Genomic DNA, 25049 nt, shown 5'->3' on the forward strand with positions numbered 1-25049 from the left:
GAGTCTCTCAATTCTCAGCATAGTGTTCTTTAATGTATATGATTCATTCACTTGGCATTTTATCTATATGTACATGGACACCTGACTCAGTTCACATGAAAATCCTATGTCTTAGCTCATAATAATTAATAGCTGGTAAAGTCAATTCAGACCATTTAATCTGTTGTACAGAATAAAATATATGAACATGTTTTTGAAATGTCTAATTAGTTTTAGTATGCCTCTCAGTATACTTGAACCATATGGAAATTTTGTAGCTACTTCAGGGATCTACATTACATGAAGGAGTGTGTGTGTGTTCACACATGCCTTGAAGGTATGAAATCTAAACCACACCACAATGTCCAAATCAACCCTCACTTATGTCAAAGTAAAGGTGAGCGGATGTATCACCCCAAATCTTTTACATGCAGCTTATCTGAAAAAGACCTACATGAGGAAAGAGAGTAAACCATCTTGCTCACTTTTTCTCTCTCCAGGCACAGCAGTTCAAGTGTTCTCACCTAATACGGTCTTAAAAACCCTTAAAATATGAAAGGCATCATTACCAAGAAAGAGAAAACTTGTCTCCAATTCATAAAAATTAAAAGGTAGCACCTAAACTATGAACTCTCCAAATTCAAATGGTAACACTTGTTTCCCTCAAGTCATGTAATTGATCTGAGACCATTTGATACTTTTAGGGTAAAGAAGTTTAGAATATGCCAAAACGTGATTTTATTTTGTATTATCTGCTGGCATACCCTACAAAACTTTTGCCAAAAAAATAAAGATATACTTCAAAATGCACTGAAATGCATAGCATTTAAAATTTGTATTTCATTACTATTTTCTTAAAAATAATAATTTGTAATTATTTTTAACATTCTAAATTATATTTTCATAATCACTCATCTGTCTACAAAGAAAATTACTGACACATTACATAATTTTCATATTATGGATCAGGGAATAGCCAATTGTGAGAAATTGGAATAATTGATGAAGAAAATACAAACAACCAAGAAAAAGTATATGATAACAACTGGTGCAATAGCTGAACTCAGTCGTCAATAGACAACTTTGCTAGCAATTCCAATAACTCTAATTGAGAGTTCTTACTTATCAGAGCATATACTATAACCCAGTGTTTCCTCAAAGTATAACAAAAGGGTTCCATGGCCAAAAAAGTTTAGGAGACACTGAAAAAGGTTCAGTTTAATAAATTTCTTTGTGCATTATTCCTCAGAGCTTTTAATTTTCCAGTATGTATTATTAATCTCCAAAATAAATACATAGTAAATACATACAGTTGACTTAAATAGACTTTCTCTGTTCTAACACTTTAAGTGTTGAAGCTGAGTGTACATGGTATTTAATGTCTAAAGATACATTAGACAATTTATTAACAATTACAAGCACCTTCCCCATTTGTGGAATTCCTCATACAAATTTACATACCCAGCAGTATTAGAGACAAGAATATGAAGTTCTGGTCCCACCAACAGTACTGCCAGCCACCATTATCTCTCCTTTAAAACCACAATTTACCCAGTCTGTGACCACAGCCAATGACATGACAGGAAAACCATGAACAAAGGACAAATGTGGTGCTTACAGGAAGAACTAACATTGCCATCTGACCCACAATCACACTTCCTCCCTTTTTTCAGGGTCGCACCCGTGACATATCAGTTTAAGGGTCGAATGAGAGCTACAGCTGCTGGCCTGCGCCACAGCCACAGCAACACAGGATCCGAGCCACATCTGCAACCTATACCACAGCTCACGGCAATGCCGGATCCTTAACCCACTGAGCTAGGCCAGGGAACCAAACCCACAACCTCATGCTCCCTAGTTGGATTTGTTTCCACTGTACCACGACGGGAACTCCACATTTCCTCTCTTCAAAATTAGGCTGGGTCACAGGATTGTTACTCAGGTTAGATAAGTGTTCAAGGGAAAACTGCAAAAGGACTACAATCAAGAGAGCAAATGATTAATAACTAATTAAATAAGCTTTACACTAAGCTTTTAGTTCCTATAAATCTCTAGGCACCAAGCAATTTCATTTTAACATTCTCTAACTTTTCTACTGGTGATTCCCTTTCTGTCTGGAAAATCCTTCTCCTAACCTATTTCACTACCCTTAAATCCCAATCCCATTGCTTCCCAACCCTCACCTTCCATTTTTTGAGTCAGTAACTCAGCTAACTCATTCTTCAATTCTTTTCTCAAATATCACTTCTTCCAATAATCCTTCTAAATAATTTCTATACTATTTCCCCTTATGATTGCACTTTCATGGTTTATAATTATATATTATTTGTAAGAATATTTAAGTAACTACCTTATCTGTAAGCTCCAAGAAAGCAAGGAATTACTATATTTTGTGCACCAATACCTAGGACAAGTAGGCCATTCCTACATATGTTAATTGCAGTGAAAGAGCAAAGATAGGACTAAATCAATTAATTCAACAAATATTTATTTAGTATCTACAACACATCACCACTGGTAAAAAGACAGAAAAACTGTCCCTTTCTCCTCTTCCTTCACCAAGAGATCCAACCAAACAAGCTGTACTAAATATCCTTGATACAGTGTGAAGATGGACTTCAGAGTTTGCACCTCTCCCTTGGGTGTCATTCAGAAATTCATGCATCATAAGTCTCAGAAACTTCAGTATGATTACCCTTGAGGGGCAGCTGCCCTAAATCCTAGGTCTTAATCAGGAAGTCTCCAAGTCATATTTTTCTGGGTTCTAAATAATACAGATTTTCTCCATTCTTCCTGCAGATGTTTGTGGTATCTGCTGCCCTTAGATAAGGAAGTTCAAATGTGGATCTAACCACTTAAATAATTACCTTACGTAACACCTCTGAAACTAAAATATTATGACCAAAGTTAGCCTGGAATATGTGTGTATGTGTACACATGTGTGTATAGATGTGTGTGTATGTAATATATGGAGTGTGTGTGTATATAACCAATATCTCTATAGTAAATGGAGTTGAGAGGTTAATATAGGTAATGAATTTCTCTATAACATAGTAGCCAAAGGTGACATGAAAAATAGGATATGGTGATTTTTCTGAAAATTGATCTTTTAGCTCTATAATTCTGCATGTTATTTCTGTGTGGAATAAATAAAATTGAGCAGAGGCTTAGTTTAAATATGTGTTTTTCTTCTGCAGAAAATAATGAAGACATAGACATCACTCTTTGAACAACATATTTGCCTGATTAAGACCCATGATAACCGTGTTTTTACCTGTCACCTTGAAATAGCTCTAGGAAATAATATTTTTTGATACCCAAGCACCTTTTCAAATTACACCTGACAATCTACTTTCTTAATACACTTTTAAATTGCTGCAATCTCAGAGTCTTTCTCACTTTGAGGCTTGTAATATATTGTCTTCAAGGTTCGGTGCTCTTTCATGTAACACTAGTAGCATCTATAGCACCAGCAATTCTGCAATTTTTTCTTTTGTTTCTTCACAAGTTCTAGCTACTCCTTCAAAGAACTCATGGCTTTATTTGGGTTTGGACTTTTTTCAATAGTCCTTCTTAATAGTGACATCTGTTAGAAAAGTCATTTGATATTATTTTGAAAGCTGAGCTTCCAATTAAGACACTTGTAAATTATGCCAGTGATTATTAATCAATACTTGTGTTCTGCCCGATCACCTCATTTGCAATAGCTTTGGAAGTTCAGATTTGAAACAAAGTTTGAAAAGCAAATTTATCTCCAATAATACTTTAAATTCAATAGCTTAGTTCTTAAAGTAGACACATGCACCTCCTTCCTCTCTCTCTTGTTCTTTTCTTTTACTCTTTCTATATAATATCAGAAGAGGCCCTTCAAACAGTATTACAAGCTTAATACCACAGTCAACTAAGCATATGCTGAAGTGCTAACCTTTGGATGTTAGTTAATTTCAATGTTAAATTGTTATTCAATTAAACCAAAAGATAGGAGCATACAGTTCATTACAGCAAAAAAGAAGTATTTCTCAATTAGATGTTTCCTATAACTTCAAAAATCAGTAAGGCACCTTCCTAATCTCTTCAAATTCACTTCACTGGAATATAGGTTTTGTGATAAAGCAAATTTTTTTCAAACTTAGAAAAATGTAAGCCTAAACCTTTCCTACACACACACACACACACACACACACACACACACACACACACACACAAAGGACATTTCCTACCTATGGAAGAAAGTCAAATGAAGATAAAGATTCAAAGCTTTGCACACATATCCCCCAGAAATCTAGGTACATGAACCTTTACATTGCAATAGTATAATGCTGTCTCAGGATGTAAATGAAAATATAACTTTCCAATTTGCAACTGCCTGAAACTTCTGGGTCTTCAATAAAAACTGAGTGTTAGTATCTAGGTGACATCGCTTTATCTCTAGTAGTTCTTATTGATATTTTTTCCCTAAGAAACAGCAGTTGCATGTTGCCGTTGTCAATATACATCATTCTTTTGGAAGCAATATTTCCCGAGAGGGAAAAAAAATATGATTAATAGTAATTAAGCTTTATAAAAGAAAAATACTTTACTGACATATGCATGCCTTACATCTCTATTATAAAAAATATTCTTTATTCAGTTAAATATATTTTTTAGAAAATGGTTTCTATTTAAATGTGTCACTTTTTAAAAGTGTAAGGTTAAGGAAAGCATTACATGATTGTGAAATTTATACTTCCCCTTTATATGGCTTATTTTATTTTAAATACACTTCCACAAAAAGTGTACAGGTTCAGCAAACAGTACGTTCTTCAAATTTTTCTCTCAGCTATTAAATACTAATTTCTAAGGGCTAAGGTAGAGAACTAAAGATACAATTGCACCCTCTACTGTTCAAATTTTCTATTCCACATGAACAAAGCACTGTGCATCTTTAGCATATTCATTATAAAATAAATCATAGTACCAGGTAAATTATATTGGCTTTCTTTGACATTAAATAGCAGACCCTCAAATAAACCCTATCTGTTAGAATTTTTGGTAAGACAAATAGAAACTTGACATTTATACAGTTACTGGAACTAATTTAGAAAACAATGACTTTTAGCAAGCTATCTGAAACATGAGGTATTCATTAAGTTATAATTAATGGCAAAGTTGATCACCTTTTGAACATTAGTCCTAGCAAGGAAAAACATCACTGTAAAAGCCAAGAATTGGCATCTCTTCTAATATTGTAGGTTTTATCAATTTTTTTTAAGTTAGAAATTGAAATAAATATTAATGTTTCTCTAAAAGTGAACATTGACAGTCTCAAAAACTCCTTATGAGATCCTCCTATGAAAATTAACAAATTTAAAATACTACTATGAATCAAAGTTAATAGCCTATTTGCGATCTGATTTTAAACATGTCTTCATGTTTTAATGGGTCACTACTTGTTTGATACTCATTCAAAAGTTTTTCTTATTGATTCTTCTTCTAATGATACAGTGTTAGCTTGTGTCTGACCAACCCTCCCATTGACAATAACCAGAACATCTGAGCAAAAGAAAAAAAAATATTAAAGGCACTGGAAAATTTCTAAGCAGTAAGAAATTGAAGGGCTAATATCTCAGAGAAAAGGGAAATCCAGAGAGGTCAAGCCAACATTCAGTGCCCTTTTGAGGCATTTACAAAACACTCCTAAGAAGATAAATAACAGTGCAGATGAGAAGCTGAAGCTAAGGAGTTGAACAAAGGTTTTGAAATTCTCAGGGGGCTGAAGGGACAAAATTTAAGAGTTCAAGCCTGAGCAGTTCAAAACCAAAGGCTACATTTTAAATGATACTAATCCAGTACTGACAAAGACTGAACCTCGGCTTCAAATCTTCTCAATCCATGACTGGACTAAGGTGATCTGCCCCTCATCAACCTGCCTGTCCAGAGCAAAAGTATCCTCACTTTTGTGAGGAGGAAAATCATAGCACCCAGAGCTTCAAATTATCTCTACAGTTTTTCATGTACAATATTCAGAATTCAATCTAAAATAGCTAGGTATACAGAGGCAATGCAACATAACCTAAAGGTACAGAAAAAAACAAAAGAAGACTGATGGGAGATCCTGCTGTTGGAATTATATGATATGGACTTTAAAACAATAGTAACAAAGACACCTTAGAAATATGAAAGAACTGTTGGGAAATTCAACAGAAAACTGAAGACATGAAAGAAATTTAAGTTTTAAAACTGAAAAAAAAGCAGTAACTGAATTTTTGTAGTTAATAGCTGGAGACAGAATTAGTAACAAGAAGATAAGTCCAAAGAAAATAGTTAAAATAAATAGAAAAAAAAATAAACCACAGGAAAAAAGGATATGAGGGAAAAGATCTAACCTATATATAACTGAGTCCTAAAAAGAGAGGAAAGATAAAGTAGGACAGAAGCAATATTTGAAGAACTAATGGCTACAAATTTTCCAAAACTGATGAAAGCCATATCAAGCCATGATTTTAAGAGGTACTGTAAATCGCTAGCACAATAAATAAAAAACACAGAGAGACAAATAGATACACACACCCCTATAAATAGTACTGTCAAACTGCTTATAATCATAATAAAATAAAATAAAAAATTAATAGCAGACATATTCGTTGCAAATAATACTCATTATTTGCAAAGGAGCAACAATAAGGTGATTGTTGATTTTTTTTAATTGAGGCAGTGAAAGCCATAGGCAGTAGAATGGTAGTGTCACAGGGTTAGAAGAAACTATAACTGCCAACCTGGAATTCTATACTTGACAAAAATATCTTTTGAAAATAAAGGCAAGTAAATACATTTTCAGAGAAATATAAACCAGAGAATCTGTCACCCACAGACCCACACTAAAGATGACACTTAAAAAAAATCATTTTTTTCTGGAAGAAAGAAAGTGAGACTAGATGGATGCATAAGGAAAAAATAAGTATCAGAATAAGCATGACATTTAATCTACATGAAATTACTGTACAAAACAATAATAACATCTGACAACAATAATACAAAAGATAGAAGAGGACCAATGGAGTTAAGAGAGTTGTTAAGAGTTCTCGCCCTGGCTTCGTGGAAATGAATCTGACTAGCATCCATGAGGACGCAGGTTTGATCCCTGGCCTCACTCAGTGGGTTAAGGATCTGGTGTTGCTGTGAGCTATGGTGTAGGTTGCAGACACAGCTCAGATCCTGAGTTGCTGTGATGTAGGCCAGCAGCTACACCTCCCATTCCACCCCTATGCCATGGGTGCGGCCCTAGTAAACAAATAAATAGTGTTGTTGGAGTTCCTGGAGCAGCAAGAGAAATGAATCCAACTAGTATCCATGAGGATGCAGGTTTGATCCCTGGCCTCCCTCAGTGGGTTAAGGATCTGGCATTGCCTTGAGCTGTGGTGTAGGTCGAGACACGGCTTGGCTCAGATCCCATGTTGCTGCGGCATGTGCTGGTAGCCGTAGCTCCAATTTGATTCCTAGCCTGGGAACTTCCATAATTGGGTGTGGCCCTAAAAAAAAGCAAAAAAAAAAAAAAAATTAAGTCATTGTTCTGTCTGAGAAATAATAAAGCATTAATTTACCTTTAATTTTTGCTAGTTCAAGGACGCACTGCATGTTGGCATGTTTTAATTTGGAGTAACCACTAAAATAAAATGTACAAATGAAAAGTGATGAATGGAAAATTGAATATTAAAAATAATTTAGTAATTCAACTTTAGGCAAAAGAGAGAGAGAGAGAAACTTACATAGAAAAGGAGATACAAGTAGAACACACATAGTCTGATAACAGATTTAAGTTAAATGCAGCAGTAACTAATTTAAACAGATTAAATACTCCACAAGATTGTTTGCTTGATTTAAAAAATAAAACAAGTATTTACAATTACTGAGACAAGTAACAATTTTTACATAAGGATACAGAATCATTTAGCGAAAAAAGGATACCTAAACTAAACACAAACCAAGAAAAAGAAAAAAAAGCTGATGCAGTCCTACTGCAAGAAACAATTCTTACATAAGGAAACAATCATTCAGAGAAAAAACTAAACACAAACGAAACAAACACAAACCAAAAAAAAAGCTGATGCAGTCCTACTAACACCAAAGAAAATTTTTAAGAAAAAAGCATTACTAGATTTAGAGAGGAACATTTCACAATAAAAGCATTGATTTTTATCAGGAAGTAATTATAATTCTAAATTTACATGCACTCAACAGCCTCAAAATACGTAAAGTAAAAATTCATTGTGCTAAAAAGAGGTATAGACAAATTCACAACTTATTAGGTGATTGCAGCTTATCTCTCAATAATGATAGAAAAAGCAGGTAAAAAATTAATCAGGATATAGAAGATTTGAACAATATATTTAACAAACTTAATTGAAGTATATAGAACACTCACTCAAAAATTGCAGTATATAGAACACTCACTCCAAAATTACACAACACATTATTTTCTAGAGCATAAGCAATTTTTATTAAAACTAACCATATGCCAGGCCATAAAACACGTTTCAACAAACTTCAAAGGACTGAAATCATGTATTTTACTGTAGAGGAATTAAGCTAGAAATCAATAACAATAATCATCTCAATAGATAGAAAAAAGGATTTGATAAAAAATATGCATTCATGATTTTTAAAAAATCTTTAAAAATTTGACCTTATCTTCCTCCCAGATTGACATATGTAATTGTGAAATATTGAAAGATTTTCCTCTCATATCACAAAAATAAGTGATGCCCATTATCATTACTCTTAACATTATAAATGAGGTCCTGGACACTGAAATAAGGTAAGAAAAAATAACATGCATAAAGGTTATAAAAGCAGATTACATACTCAAGAATTACAGACAAACTATTCAAAAAGGTGAATTTAGCAAGGTCAGTGTATACAAGGCTAATATTAAAAATTAATATATTTCTAGAACAGCTACAAGCAAATAATTATTTTTCTAAATGATAATATTTTAATGCCTGCACAAACAATGAATGAAATTAATGAAATATTTAAATAACTTCCACACATAACACTTCAAAAATAATTGAGAGAAAATTAAAGGCATAAACAAATGAAAAGTTATGCCATATTTATAAATTAGAAGATGCAAAATTGTAAAAGTGTTAATTCTATCTAAATTGATTCAAAGATTCAACTTAATCCCAAATGAAATCCCATATTAAAATTAGGATATTCTTTTGATCAAAATACACCATTAAGGTGGGTACATGTCATCATACATTTGTCAAAACCCATGGATGTAGGACACCAAGAATGAACTCTAATGCAAATTAAGGACTCTGGGTGATAATGTGTCAATGCAGGCTCATCGACTAACAAATGTACCACTCTGGTGCAGGATTTTGATAGTAGGGGAGGCTGTACTTGTGTGGGGGCAGGGAGTATATGGGAAATCTTTGTACCTTCCACTCGATTTTACTGTGAACCTAAAAATGCTCTAAAAATAAATTTTATTTTTTTTAAAAAAGGCACTATTAAGAAAGTCAAAAGGCAAACTACAAAATAGGAAACGATATTCGTAATATATGTTTAATCAACAAAAGTCTTATACTCAGATTGCATCTGGAATTCCTAAAATTCAGAAGACAGATAATCTCATAGAGAAATGGGCAAAAAACTTGAAAATTTCAAGTATTTTGACAAAATAGGATAGCTAAATGGCCAATAAACATATGAGAGACTGCTCCATTTCATTAAGCGACAAATGTAAATTAAATTCAATGAGATACCACTACATACCTACCCAAATAGCTAAAATTGGAAAAAAAAAATCACAACAAATGTTAAGGTTTGTAGAATAATGAAAATTCTCAAGCACTACCAGTGGGAGTATAAGTCAGTACAGCCACTAGGGAAAACCAATGATGGTATGTATCTTTTATCTGGAAACTGCAATCTTAGGGATATACTCAAGAGAAATAAGTATATGTTATCACCAAATGATTTGTGCAAGAATACTTGTGAGAACATTATTTATAATATAGCAAAATTGGCAATAACACAAATGTTCATAAACATTAGAATAAATAGTTTGCAGTTATACAATAGAGATAATAAAAAATAAGTGAACATTGCTATAAGCAACAACAGCAATAAAGCTCATAACACTCAGCAAAAGAGGGCAGACATAAAAGGATACATATTTATGGTTTCTTTTCACAAAACTCTAAGACGGGGAAAATAAATTTATGGTGAAGATAATGATTACTTTGGGGCAGAAAGCAGGCCTCATGACCAGGAAATGGCATAAGGAAGGCTTCTGAGGTGTGATTCCATCTGAATTCTGTTTCTTGATCTGAGTAGCAGTTATATTAGTGAGAGTTCAGGTAACTCACTGAATTATAAACTTGCAGCTTATGCACTTCTCATTATGTGTGTTATAACTTACTGACAAAGCTTAAGACAAAAGCCTTATTTCATTCATTAAGATCGACAGTTGGCAAAGAATTATTGACTATTATTTTAGATACCTACAAAGTTCGAGGAACTGTCTTAGAGGAGTAAAGACTTTAAGTTCACTCCAATATTAAATATTTATATTGTACAATCATTAGACATACATCTTACCTTCAAAAAGGCAAATACAGGGTCATCTACATAAACTAACATTGTACCATGATATTTGAGTGTGTGTATATACTTATATGTATGCATAATGTATATTACATATTTCAAAATTATCTTGATTAATGTAATCATAAATGTTTCAATAAAAGCATTTATATATATTAAATGTGCATAACAGGTATAACTTTCATGTATTTATATTCAACAAATAAGAAAAAAAGTCTTTTGGTAGAAACATGTTAAGAGCTGGAGTAAAACAAGAAAAGGCTCCATTTCAGCTCAAAAGGATGAAGTAGCTTCTGAATAAATAAAAGAACAGAAAGAAGATGTTTGCAGGGAAGAAGGCAAAGCATGACCAAAGGTACAATGTGAGGCAAGCAGACATGGACTCAAGTGTTCATTTGGGGTGGAGGAGAGAACTCTGGAGAGCAAGGAAGTGAGAGCATAAAAGACATTTGAGAAGGCAGGTAAGGACCAGACTAAAGAGAGTCTTGGGATGCTGAGCTGAAGAATGCAGACCACGTTGCACTCATTCACATTCACAGAAAGGAAGAGCAGGGAAGTGACATGATCCAAGCTGTGATTTAGGAAAATTAATCCAAGAGGATGGTGTTAAATGAATAGAAGACTGAAAAGGATACTGCGTAAGTAGCTGCTGCAACTAAAGGTCCATCACAACAGGGGATTGGGGATGGAGAAGAGAAGACATGCCCAACAATAACTGTTGAAAACATTTTTCATTCCTCAGTATCAGTGTTAATTGCTCCTATAATCCACAAATTTTCCAAGTAATCATTTTTTAAACTGTTGTATATATGAACATAAACAGAGATCAAACACCTGGGTAACCAGGTGCAACGTATTAAGAAAGCTGACTCTTGAGAAGCACTTCTGAGCATACTCAATCTTGACAGAGCCAGGGCTTCCTTCTAGAAGGTTGGCCCCCTTACGATCCCACTAAACACAAATACCATGCTTACACCTGGCTGGGGAATAAGTGAGTATCAGTTAAGAGCTATTCAGGGGTACCCTATATATACATATATACACACACACACACACACACATAATTCCATTCCATCTTTAAAGTGCTCTCGTGACAAAGACTGCCCTTTCATATCCACAGGCCTGTCTCAGTGCCAAAACTCCAAGTATTTTCTTTTATTCCCCAATTAACTGAGGCCAGTGAAGTTGCAGGTGCTAGTTATTTGATGCATGACTTTTCTGGCTTAATCTTTCCATCCCATCACTATTTGAGGAGTGGACTTTTACTCAAACAAGAATTGGTCCTTATGTGATGCAGAATCAAGAGGAAAGGAACAGGAGTCACAGAAGCTTGAGATAGTGGTGGAATTTTCACTATGATATGGGGATGGAGAGTAGATGCAGTATGTAAACCAAGGGGAAGAAGAAAATGGGATTTTTAAATACCTCCTGCAGGATGTTTTACGAATTCAAGTTTTTTTTTTTTTAAACCAAGTTTTGCTTGTTAACCTATTCATTTGACCCTGCACTGGATCAAATGAATTGTTTTATAAGATTACAGTGAATACAATAATCTAAAGAAATTATGGTGATACATGAAAATAGTTCAGACATTTTCTTAATAGAGGAGAACCTCAGCAACCCACTTCAAAGCGGCCCATAAAAGGAGCTGGCCACTCCTGTTTCTCCCAACTCTGATTTTGAAAGGCAATTTGGGCAGGAACCATAAAAGTGGTTAGAAGGACTCTAACAAGAGAAAACCAAACCCCAACACAGTGAGAACTTGATGAAGCTTCACATGGCAGTGGACCCCTTAAGGTATTGAATGCCACTGCTGAGATCCTCCTAAAATAGAAAAGAGAACCAACAAAGCATTCCATTCTTGCAGCTCTTGGTAGGTATACATATCACACTCTTCCAACCCAGTTTATGGTCAGGGTTATAAGAGAGAATTAAAGGAAGGCAACCATGAATAATGATAATATAAATAACCATTATTTGCATTATTATTGTGACATCTGGCATCTACTGTATGCTTGTTATTATATGTATTATACTTAACGAGTGTGAAGTACTGTCTAAGCACTTTTTTTAATTTTAATTTTTTGTTTTTGTTTTACTTTTTAAAAATTATAGTTGATTTACAATGTTGGGCCAATTTCTGCTGTACAGTAAGATGACCCAGTCATACCTATATATACATTCCTTTTCTCATATTATCTTCCAACTTCCATTGTATTCTACCACAAGAGATTGGATATAGTCTCCTGTACTATATAGACTGTGCTAAGTACTTTCCATCAATGATCTCAAGCCTCACAAATTTATGGGTGTGGTATTTTGTTACTATCCTCATTTTAAAGGCAAAACATTGAGAATTATTAATATTTAAGTGACTTGTCAAAAGCTATACAGCTAATAAGTACAAGAGCTTGGCTTTAAACTCACAAACCCTGGACCCGAGAGCCATCATTTTTAGACTTATGCTAACTATAATGATGATTGTAAGAGTGAAACTGTACACAACCAGATAGGGCCACTCCTAAAACCCGTGCTTTGGTAATATGTCATACCACTGCATTCTCAGGACTTGACTCCTACAGAAGGTCATGACAATATTCACCATAACACAGACTGAGCTTCCTTCTTAAAGGCACAGAGGCCTCCCTCAGAGGTCTGGAGCCAATGTTCCTGGAGGACAGAGTCTACCTCATGACTTGCATCAACTACTGAAGCTAATTACACAACTACATAGCCTCGACCTCACTACCAACATCTAATTTTCGGTCTAAGTGTTGGATTTAGAAAAAGTTAAAAAAAAATCGAACCACTTTAAGGAACTTGTTTTATACTTTATTCTTCCACAGAAGAAAATGTTTACATTATATCTTTGCTAGCTTTGTGGCTTTTTTGATGCTATCTATGCGACTGCATTTTAAAAATAGAATAGGAACACATTTCTCAAAGCTAGAATTCTCCATGGACTGAATTTTTTTTTCCTCCTGTGAAATTTCAGTGGAGAAACGAATGCAGGTATATGTGTGGTTTAGTTCAGGATGAGGCTTAGTTCAAGATGAGAATGTTTCTGAAAACTAGGACTTAATATCAAAAGTTGAATCTCAAAGAAGACATTTTTTTAAAAAAGGAACTTTGTTTTTAAAAAATGCCTGTTTCATAAATATGCTTCTGTTAAAAAGTGTTTAAGCTTAGTAACATCAGTTTTACTGTACGTAGTTCTGGAAACTAAGCTGGACTCAACATAAAACAGAGTACACTAAAGAAGTAGTTATAAATACTTCATTTCACCACGAGGTTGAAAAGAGTGAGCTGCCAGTACACAAACCCACAAACCACCAAGTTTTCCAAACTTTAGTTCCATGATGTCTCAATATATTGAAACACACACACACACACACACAACTGACATAAACTAATAAACACCACCATCCTATGTGGTCCTCCAGTTACAACACTTAAACTATTATCATATATTTTAATCTTTTCTATAAACTACTCATTTCACACCAAAATCTTTAACTTTTTCTTCTTTGAAAAGAAAGACACTTTTTAATGGAAATTGTGAAGATTAAAATCTAATTACCAAGTTGCTAAATGAAAAGAAGGCTCATATATAAACACATTGGCAATTACTAGGAAGCAGACTTACTGTAGGAAGGACATATCCTTCTGAAGATGAGAAAGTTAAACACAGCAATTATATTCCTAGTAACAAGGATGGTTAGAAAGGGCCAACTGCACAGATCCCATGTGCTCCCATTTGCCAGGACAAAGTCACTTTCAAAGAGTCTGTTTTGTAGACCTATTACGTGCCTCCATTTTTTAAAAAATAAATTTATTTATTTATTTTGCTTTTTAGGGGTGCATGTGTGGCATATGGAAGTTCCTGGGCTAGGTGTTGAACCTGAGCTGCAGCGGCTGGCCTACACCACATCCACAGCAATGTGGGATCCTTAACCCACTGAGCAAGGCCAGGGATCGAACCCATGTCATTACGGTTATCAGTTAGGTTTGTTACCCCTGAACCACAACGGGAATTCCTGCCTCCATTATTTTTTTTAATTTGGAGAGGATATCCTAGCAAATACTATTATAGGGGCATAATAATTACTGCTTGAAATTAGGAAGTGGGCCTGGGATAGAGAATAACATAAAATAACTACATTTTAATGATTTTAAAAATCATCTACTAATTATGCTAAAAAGTTTCTAAAGGCCTGTCCATCTGATGGTCTAAACCTTTTATCTAACCAATTTCAGGCAAAATAGAGAAAGCACTGTGAAAAATTAAGGGGTTTGGTAATAAATCTCACAATTAAAAAAGCTCTAGATTGAAAATAGAAATATTATTGATTAAGCATTCAACAATAGAACTGATTTCAGATTAAGAAATGATCTAATAGCCATTTATTTTCTCTACTTGGGTTGCTATTAATTCTTTAAACACAGCTGTATGTTTACTAAATCAAAACCAATGTGGAGCATGGAGTAGGGGTTATAAGACTAGGTGAAAATAAAACAAATGGACATATTTTGCAGTCTAAAGAAATTTTCTACATTCAATATTTAATTTGGGGAACTTTATTCTGAAAGGTTTTGAGTAAAGAAAATGGCAAAGAAGAATGTGTGCACATCTGTTTATGTATTCAAGAAAGGAATATTCAAACTGGGCATCGGTCCATGGGAAAGCCTGCACAACATAATCCAGCCCACCAAACACACTGTTCGTTTATTAATAAGAAAATTCCAGGTTATATTCTTGCCAAGAGATGTTTTATTTTCCAAAAATTATCTTTGGCTATATTTTAGATTTGATTTACTCCCCGCGGTACATAAAAGAAATAAAAGAACTATTGTCCAATATTAGTGGTTGGAATCTGTCTGAATTCTGGTGAAAGAAATATAAATCTATTCATTGAAATCGTTTTGAGAAATAATATAATTTACACAATGCACTGATTGCTTTTATTTTTATTGTGCTATAAAATCCATGGTGATTTTGTTATAAAGCATTTCCAAAATAGCCTTCAAATGAGGGTAATTCAATAAGTCTTATTACCAATAATAGGAACTTGAATTTTAGGTATTTAGTTTTATTTATTGAGGTATTTTCTCATCAGCTAAAATGGGTTAATTAGGGTTGTTACTTATTTGTGGTGTTATCATCCTAGACATTTCTCTTAGGCCTTGGAAATGTGCTAATGAAGGTTCATCTGTAAAAGCCTTAAAAGTGCAACTTTGCAATGTGAGTTAATGATACTTGTTCTTCATGTAAGATGTCAAGGGGTTACTATAGGCCAATGTTTTCTGGGGCATTATTACAAAAGAAGTAGACTCAGTTTATTTAGAATAGAGGATTTGGACAAATAACTAAAGTTCTCCCCCCCCCAAAAAAAAAGCCCCTATAATTGGTGATTTTTTGTTCAAGTAGAGGCCAGCAGATAATAAAACAAGAAAATGCTTATACGTTAACAGATCTGTTATAATCACAGGATGAAACAGGAGTTACTTTGAGAAGGTAGAAGGGAAAAGATTTTTGGATGATGAAAACAAATAAGACTGACAAGTAGAATAAACTTGGGGAATATATTTAAAATGAAATAATGGAATCTATTACCATTTTCAGGGGAGAACGTGTATTAGACTATAAATATTTTTACCCTTTGGGGATCAAGAATATATAACATGTAGGAAAAATGAGAGCATTTGAGTTGGGAGTGGATCCTTTGACAGGCAAAAGATCTGAAATGAATGAAAGGTAAAGAAGCTGGAAGCGTCCATATATTTTCATAAATGGAAGTTATATGCTTCACTGAGACTGAATTTTATAAAGCCTACAAAATGCTACCATGCGTTCAACTTACAACGCCCATGCCAGGCATATGGGTACTTTTGAATTTTATTTTAATGTCCATAAAGCAATAATTATATTATTATAAAAATAAAATGTTAAACATAATGGACACTACACAAAAGTCCATGCCAATTATAATCAGTAGTTATCATGTTTTTTGGGTGCAAAACACTGTGAAAGGTGTCACTGATTGCTAAAATGAGTAACAGAGAAGATACAACTTTTTGGTTGTTATCACCAGTAGCAGCAGCAAAACCAGATACTTAGATGCAGTGGTTGAGAGCCTGAAAGTTAAATCAAACTAGTAGATAAGCATCTAGAAACTCAGTATTTATGTTAAATAAGACAAGATAAGCAGGAGGCAGATGTAAATAAATGAGAATCCTTCTCAGAGAAGCTAGGGAGTGAAAAAGAGAGGCAGAAATGGACCGAATGATTCCCCAGAACAAGCAGGCTTACTCAAACACTCTGCATTTCAGAGTAAGTTTTCCCCTTAGCCTAAAAAAAAAATATGAATTATGACATCACACCAGTTCTTCACATTAGGATGACAGTTATGCATATTAATTTGTGTGTGTTCCTAAATGAGACTTAGAAAGAGGCAGTTATCAAGGATATTCACAAGTTAAGTCCCTCCCTTTCCAGGCAGCTAATAAAAAGGCACTCCCCTACCTCCCTGACCTCAGACACAACCACACAATTCTATTCAGTAGATAAAAGTGAGCCGACAGGTAAGCTTTCTGGGCAGAGGCATTTAATGCCCAGTGGGGGACACTGCCTCTCTTCCCCTTCAATGGCAGGCATGGCAGCTGGCAACTAGACAGAGCCTCTGTCAGTTCAGCTTCATGAGCAAAGCTCCAGAAAATCCGCAATGGTCAGGTGAGCAAAGAACACATCACTGCTGTTCCAAGCCCATTGACCTAGAATTTGGGATTGTCTGTTACCACACTCTAGGCTAGCCTTAGTGACCGACACAAAGGGCATGGTAACAGCACTGCAACCTCCTTTGGAAAAAAAGCCTCTACATGCTTTCCCCATCATTTTGACTTTATTTTTTCAGTTCAGTCAGTCCCTGGAAGGTTGCACACACACTACTAAAGTAAATTAACTATCACTGTTGGCCGTGTGTCTAGTGGAAATTATTACTTTCCTTTGGCAAGCAGTGATTTAAAGGATGACATGTTTAATAACTGAATACTCGGGTTTTTAGCACCTTGAACAAAAGACTAAAGTAAAGGAAAGAGATCTTTTTCCAAGAAAAATCCACAGTTCAATACCATTTGGGACAGTGGGTGTGGTCACACCATAGATTTAAAACTCAAATCATATGAATCAAGATATATTTAAGACACTGAGATACTGAAAAAGAACTAGTCCAGGAAGAGAAACTAGCCTGCAACATGCAAAACAGTGCTCTGGAGGTGGGATTTGAGATAGTTTTGTTTGTTTGTTTGTTTGTTTAAATGTAAGCCTCTTTGTACAACAGACTCATATGTAGAAGATATCATTGAATAATTGAATTATGAGAACTACAATACATACACATGTTCAAGGATGGAAGGGAGGGAGGAAGGGAAGAAAGAAGGGAAAGGGGAGAGAAAGAGGCAGGAGGGCAGGAAGGAAGAAAGGAAGGAAGGGAGGGAAAATGACAGTCATGGAGGACTGAAATCTCCCATATTTTTGAGGATAAAGTTTTAGGTGAAATCTATCAACTTTGGCATGCTACTCAATTTTAAAAAAAAAATCAAGTTGAAACTTGATTAATAAATCTGCCATCTCGATGCAGCTCATGAGCCAGACACTCCACCTCTCCTAGCCACCTTTCTAGAAAGCTGACTGACTTAGGCTACCAGGGACAAATCGATTAGCATCATGGATTTCACAGGATGTGCCAGGCACTGGGCTAAGTGCTTTACATACATTTTCTTATTTATTCTTTACAGGAACAAAAAACTCCCAGGCTTACAGAGTTTTAAAAACTTGCTTTAACGTCAAGGTAAGCGACCAGGGTGGGGATTCAATCCCTCCTCCCAACTATGGAGCCCAGCCCCTTCACCACTCTGCCCCATTATCCCTCTCCCATTGTTTATGTGCATATCTCTGACCACAGACCTTGTCCCCTTCAGATAGTATCAGCTTAAACACTGAGAACTGACTACTAAGAAGGAACCACCCCACATTTCATGTGAGAGAAACACTGATTTCCCTTTCATGGTTTTCTTGACTTAAATATTGTGGTCTGAAAAAATAATAATATTGGGGTCTTCTTTTCCAGAAAGAATATGCCATTGTTATCCCATTTGGTCAAAAATGTCAGAGGAAGAACAGGGGTATTTCTGGTTGAGTTCTGAGCACCGACTCATCCCCAGAGCATCTGCTCCATCCAAGCAGCCTGACATTTCTGAGGAAAGCACATTCCGGGCATGCTCCAGGATGAGAACTGCCAACTTAGAGGCATGCATCCTCTGACAGTAATAAGAGCATTTAATATTCCCCAAATCTTCTTCCTCGAATTCTACAAAGGCCCCTGTCAAGCCTAAACGCGATTTGCACTGTCTGGCAGCGTTGACACATGTCTTCCACCCGAGGGTTTTGACTGGCCAAAATCCCACAGGTTGAATATTGCAACCATTTTCATTTCCGCTGGTCTGACAGTCTCGCGGTGGGTAGTGAACCTTGCAGCAGGCATCTGCTTAAGACCTGTGGTCTCTCTGCAAAAGCGACAGCTCAAGCCTGTGCAAACCAAAGATGTGCTGCCAAAGGGAAAAATAATTTTTCTTTCCCAGAAAGATTTCACCCAGATTTTCTGATGATAACCTGATTTTCATTCTTGATACTCTGGGCTTTCTTCAGAGTCAAACAAAGATTGATGCTGGCTATCACTTATCAACAAAACACGCTAACAGTGGCCCAATGATGTCTTCCTGTCTAGATTTTTCTCAGAATTTCTCTCATACACCAAATGAAGCACAACAGGATGGTCTGGCTTTTCAGATTCAAGATTTCCATCACAGGAGTCCCTACAGAGGACCCCTAAAGCAATTCGGTCAAATGTCTGGAATGAACTTATTCGGTGTGCTAAAATTATTCAACCCCTAATGGATGAAGAACGATCCTTTGGAGCTTAATTTAACTAAGGTTCCTTTGGAGGACATTATTCCATTTAGGAAGGTATTTTCACGTGCCCTTTTGCTCTGCAAACTCTTTGGCTTTGGTGGTTGCACGTCTGACACCAGGTTTACATCCCGAGGCTCCCACCCCCAGGAAAGCTTAGTGTCTGCCTCTAACTATGCTGCTCAGTCAAAGAGGAGCTTTAGTGCTTGTGGCCATATGGTGTTTTACAACTTTTCAACATTAGGGATATTCTTTCAAGTCTTAAATGCAGAAAAAAATGATACATTTGTTGGTGATTTAAAATTATGTATTTAAATTATAAATAAATTAGTCCACGAGGGAATGATTAAGTCAGCCATACTGATTTAATGGAAATTATGAATCCTTTAAAAATTATAATTATAGAGACTACAGTAATACAGAAATGATTTTATGACATGATGTTCAGTTTAAAACAGATAAGCGTCAAGTTTTATAAAGACTATGAGCACAACTGTGGAAAATGTCCCTGTGGATATGGACCAGGATGGGGGAAAAAAAAATGGAAAATAAAAACAGCTCCTTTATAGTGGTAGGATTTATGACCTTAACATATTCCCTCCACTGCGCTTCTAAAACAATAATTGTTTTTTAAGTATATGTACACAATTTAACTAAAAGATGGCCTGATAGTCTTCAATCTAAGTGTTCAGAATCAATTTCAAACAGTTTCTCAGCCTGATCTAGAAGGCTTTTTTGGTCACTGCTGTGAATTTTACTGTTTATGTCACCAAGCAATAAAAACAAGTAAAAATAAACATATTAAAAGTGTTTTAAGACACAACCTTCTTCCAAGAATAAAAATGTCTATTTTGTAAAACAACATACATCCCTTCCCACAGGAACAGCTACCAAATGAATGCACAGAACTATCATAGCACAGCCTAATAATTTCCTCAAGTGTCTCTTTGGAAGCAAATCGCCCAAATCCATCCCCAGTCATTTGGCTTCCAGGACCCCCCAATTTTTTATTTTAAGGTGTTATCATTAGGCTCTCAAACTCCAGCCAGGTTTCAGTCTTTCCTGAAAATAACACAATTTGGGGTTTTCTTTTATTTCTCTCTCTCTCTCTGTCTTTTTTTAAGCACTGCATATGGAAGTTCCCAGGCTAGGGGCTGAATCGGTGCTACAGCTGCAGGCCTGCCACAGCCACAGCAACTCAGGATCTGAGCCACATCTTCAACCTCTACCATAGCTCATGGCAACACCGGATCCTTAACCCACTGAGTGGAGTCAGGGATGGAACCCATGTCCTCATGGATATTAGTCGGATTTGTTTCCACTGAGATACACCAGGAACTCCCTAGGATTTTTTTATGAGTTATCATTTTAGAGGAGTCTGGGCCGCTTAGAAATAGCCACAGAAGGGGTCTTGCCAAAATCCCACTCGGCCCATCACTTTGTAGGGTGCTGCAACAGCTTAACATGGGTCAGTGACTGGCACAAAGCATCACAGCCTTTACCCAAGAAGTCGCTGAGCTCTCTGTTGTAGAGAATACAGCCCTCCTGATCTCTGTCTCTTCCAATAAAAACCCATCTTTTCCTTTACCTGTGGAGTGCTTACTGAAAATGTTTAAGGTTAGGTTTTGACATAAGAATTTCCTATAACTTTTCAAAAGGGATAGCCTCCAGAGAACTGGAGGGAGACCGGTGGTGAGTGGTCAGGAGCCCCAGTTGTGTTCTCACTGTCCCTACCACACCACCCACCATGCCTCCCTCCACATGGAAACCCAAGACTTAGCACATTTTCAGCATCTCTAGGATTCACAGGAATGTATTCACCAAAACTCTTGTGGGAGGTGGGGGTCTTCAGGTCAGTCATCCATGTGGCCCTCTCCAACCCAGGTTATTTATTCACACAGAGTCAAGCAAAGGTGAGGACCCCGGGCATATAAAGAATTTAAGGGATTCAGAATGCCTACTGGGAGAAAGGTGCACGATACAAGGGTGAGTGTGTTGAGTTCATTCTTTGGGAGAATGAATGTCATGGAGAACAAATATCTGTCACTTCTGCCATTCCAACCGTGTGACTCGGGTCAGGTCACTTCTTCACACCTTAGTTTAATCATCTGTAAGATGGAGACAGCAATGGTATTTTCTTACAGAGTTGTTGTGAGGATTAAATGAATCTATAGCATTTAAAGTGCTTTGGAGTGCCTGTTGTGGTCCAGCGAGTTAAGAACCCAATGTAGTGTTCTGTGAGGATATGGGTTCAAGCCCTGGCCTCGCTCAGTGGTTTAAGGATCTGGCATTGCCACAAGCTGGGGTACAGATGCGGCTCGGATCTGGTGTTGCTGTAGCTATGGCGCAGGCCTGCAGCTGCAGCTCCAAGTTAACCCCTATCCCAGGAACTTCCATGTGCCATAGGTGCAGCTATAAAAAGGAAAAAAAAAAGTGCTTTGATAAATGTTGGTAGAGAGGAAAGGTAGCTCATATTATCCTGCACTGCATATAACTTACTAGTCCTACTTCAGGAGCTCTCATCACTGGCAGTGAACACTCTCAGAAGTCTGGAGCTCTCTGGTAACCTCCCTATCCTGTGCCACTGCCTTTACCGTCTCTCCCTTGGGGAAATCTCAACATTCATTCATTCATTCATCCAGAAAAGTGTTTATCAGTCTCAGACTACATCCTGAAACAAAGCTATATGACAGCATTGTAAACAAAACAGATGTTGGCCCTATTCTTGTGGTGTCTGTAACAGAAATGGTAAGACAGACGATGAAGCAACCAATCGAAATCTAGTGAGGAAAATGCTTTTGGTAAGAAAAGTACAAAGGCATGTGGTTCCTTCCCCTTGCACTCTGGAAACTGGCATATTGTATAATAACTACCACAACAGGATTCCATAAATGGTGCTTTAGAGGCAAAAGCAGTGAGCAGTAGCCTACTTTAAGGAAGGCAGGGCATAGGCAAGGAGAGTTTTCCACTGGAGGGGACAAAGAAGCTGAGACCTAGAGAACGAAGGGGTGTGTGTGTGTGTGTGTGTGTTTGGGTGTGGACGGGAATCATTAGGTTTCTCACAATTGACCTATGAGATTGTTATTTGTATCTGTGCTAGAAAAACCTTCTCTGGAAAAAAAAACAGGCGCTGACTTATTCCCTAGCTGCTGGGAGCATCGGTGCTGACAGATCTTCAGGACCAGCTCTCAGCTGAAAAAAAGCAGCTTCCACCAAGGTCACCCTGGTTTTCCAGGTGCTGCCACATCCCTTGATGGGTCAATGAGGAGTATAAAGGCTTGGTCTTCTGGGCCCTAATAGGGCACCTGGAAGTGTCCCCTGTTGGACTGGCTCTGGCCTTTATTGTGACCGAAAGGTAGGTGACACCTGTTTTTTTTTTCCTGTTTTCAGTCAAAGCCTGTTTTCTTCTCTCCTTGACAGATGTTGATCCTGAGAACACTCCCCAGCAAAGAGCTCACCTGCAAATCTGGGACGACATCCCCTTTTCATGGAGGAGGAAACCATGTTTTTGAAACATTAAGTAACTTGCTGATGAAGAGACAGTATGGCTCATTCAGAGACTAAAAGTATTTCAGTCTGGCTAACGCCCAAAGTTTGAAAGACTAGGAAGCTAAAGCGAAACCATGTCTTGAAGTACATAACATCATAATAAGAAATTAGGGCTTTCAACTGAGGCAGTGGGGAATATTGCAGTGTTGAGGGTCAGATGATCAGTAAAGGGCTTCGGCCTGACAGATCAGCTACTGCAGGCATAGTTTTAATGAGTGAAGGCAATTTCTTACCAGGGAGGGTAAGCAAGGGTTTTTTTTTTCTGATTAACCCATTACTAGTTGTTGCTTTTCTATAAGTCAGAATATTAGCAGGGAATGCCATGATTAAAAGGGAAGAGAAGAACAAGCATTTCAGGGACAGATAAGCACCCATGTACAGAGTTCCTGGCAAAATGAGCTGCATTTGTCCATGTGTATAAAAAGGAAACAACCATTCACCTATGACACCTCACTGTACTGGCTCCCAGGACGTGGTCTAGAAATGGAGGCTCCATTCAGACAAGGGGTTGCCTCCTCTTCTCTCTTGCTGCCTCCTTCAAGAGTGGAGGTATCTTGACCATGAGTGAGCAGAAGGGCTCAAAATCCACTGGGCTTGAAGACTCCACTTACTCTCTCCTCTTGAGATTGTATGTGTTCAAAGTAATGTGTGTTAAAAATATGAACTTGTTCAAAGAAAACCAAGACAGGTGGCACCACTCCTTGCAGCCATGACCTTTCCTGCAGGACTCTGCCAATCCTCCTAATAAAAGGCAGAGTGTATTTCTTGGACCACCCCCGCCCCCCATTCTAGATTCAGCCATTTGACTTGATTTGGCTAATGGAATGTTAGTGGATACAACTGGAAATTTGGAAGATGCATGCATATTCAAGCTTGCACTCTACTATTTCAACCATCTTCAGGAAAGATGTAGAGCAGACCAGCTCCCATGGACATAAAGGCTTTCAGTGAGAAGAAAAGTTTCCTTGGCCTCCATAGCTTGAAGCACAGCCCTTGGTGAGGCTCAGCTGAACCCGTCAACCCATACATAATATGTACTATTTATTCATCTCCTACTGTATGCTCTGTGAGAACACGAAAGATGGGTTGTTATTTCTGCCTGAGAATAAAAGAAACAATAACTTCTAAAGAAAAAAAAGAACATGAAATGATGCCAAGGTGCCAAATATAAAATCTAACATGAGTACAACATGTTTTATGTGCTCCGTGTAATTTTTCCAACTGCCTATGATGCCAGGATAATGTTTTAAAAGATTACAAAAATTAAGTCAGTGCTTATGACTATTTTTAAGATTAATTATAAGGTTAGAAGGTGATTTTTTTAAAATTATACTTAGGATACATCCAGAAGCGTCTCTTAAAATATGAAAAAAAAAAAAAAGACTAACCTGAATGAAAAACATTAGGCTCATTTTCAAAACACAGAACTTGTTTAATTTGACATATGATTCTTATAACTGCTTTTGTTAAAATCACTCGTCTCCTAAAAGCAAACTTTAACACTACTAATAATTTTCATCACAAGTTACCAAAAAGGATGTTATAAATATGTGCAGGTGGACAATAAATCACCAGTAAGATTTATGCAAAAGACTTAAACACCCTCCTCCGTACCATATAGACAGTAGTAAAAGCTATAGATGAACCTATGTTTTGAGAATTGAGAGTTTATAAGTGTGTGTGTGCAACCACCTCGCTAAGTTGAGCAAGGTAGTGTAGACTAAGAATCCCAACAAGAAAAAGAAATAGTTTTATTAAAGCAGAAATGGGCATGAACAACTTTGTGTTGTCAGCTGGCAACTTCCCAATAAAGAGAGTGAGGAAACGTTGGTTCTCACCTGAAATTTAATAACTAAGAAAGAAAAACTCTCATTGAATTGAAAAGCAATAAAGTCACAATTTTATCACCCCTGTTAGGTTCATAAAATTCTGATTAAAATAAAGTTAATATTAAAAGGGC

The sequence above is a fragment of the Phacochoerus africanus genome, chromosome 15 (genome assembly GCF_016906955.1).
Source record: "Phacochoerus africanus isolate WHEZ1 chromosome 15, ROS_Pafr_v1, whole genome shotgun sequence".
NCBI classification, from domain to species: Eukaryota; Metazoa; Chordata; class Mammalia; order Artiodactyla; family Suidae; genus Phacochoerus; species Phacochoerus africanus.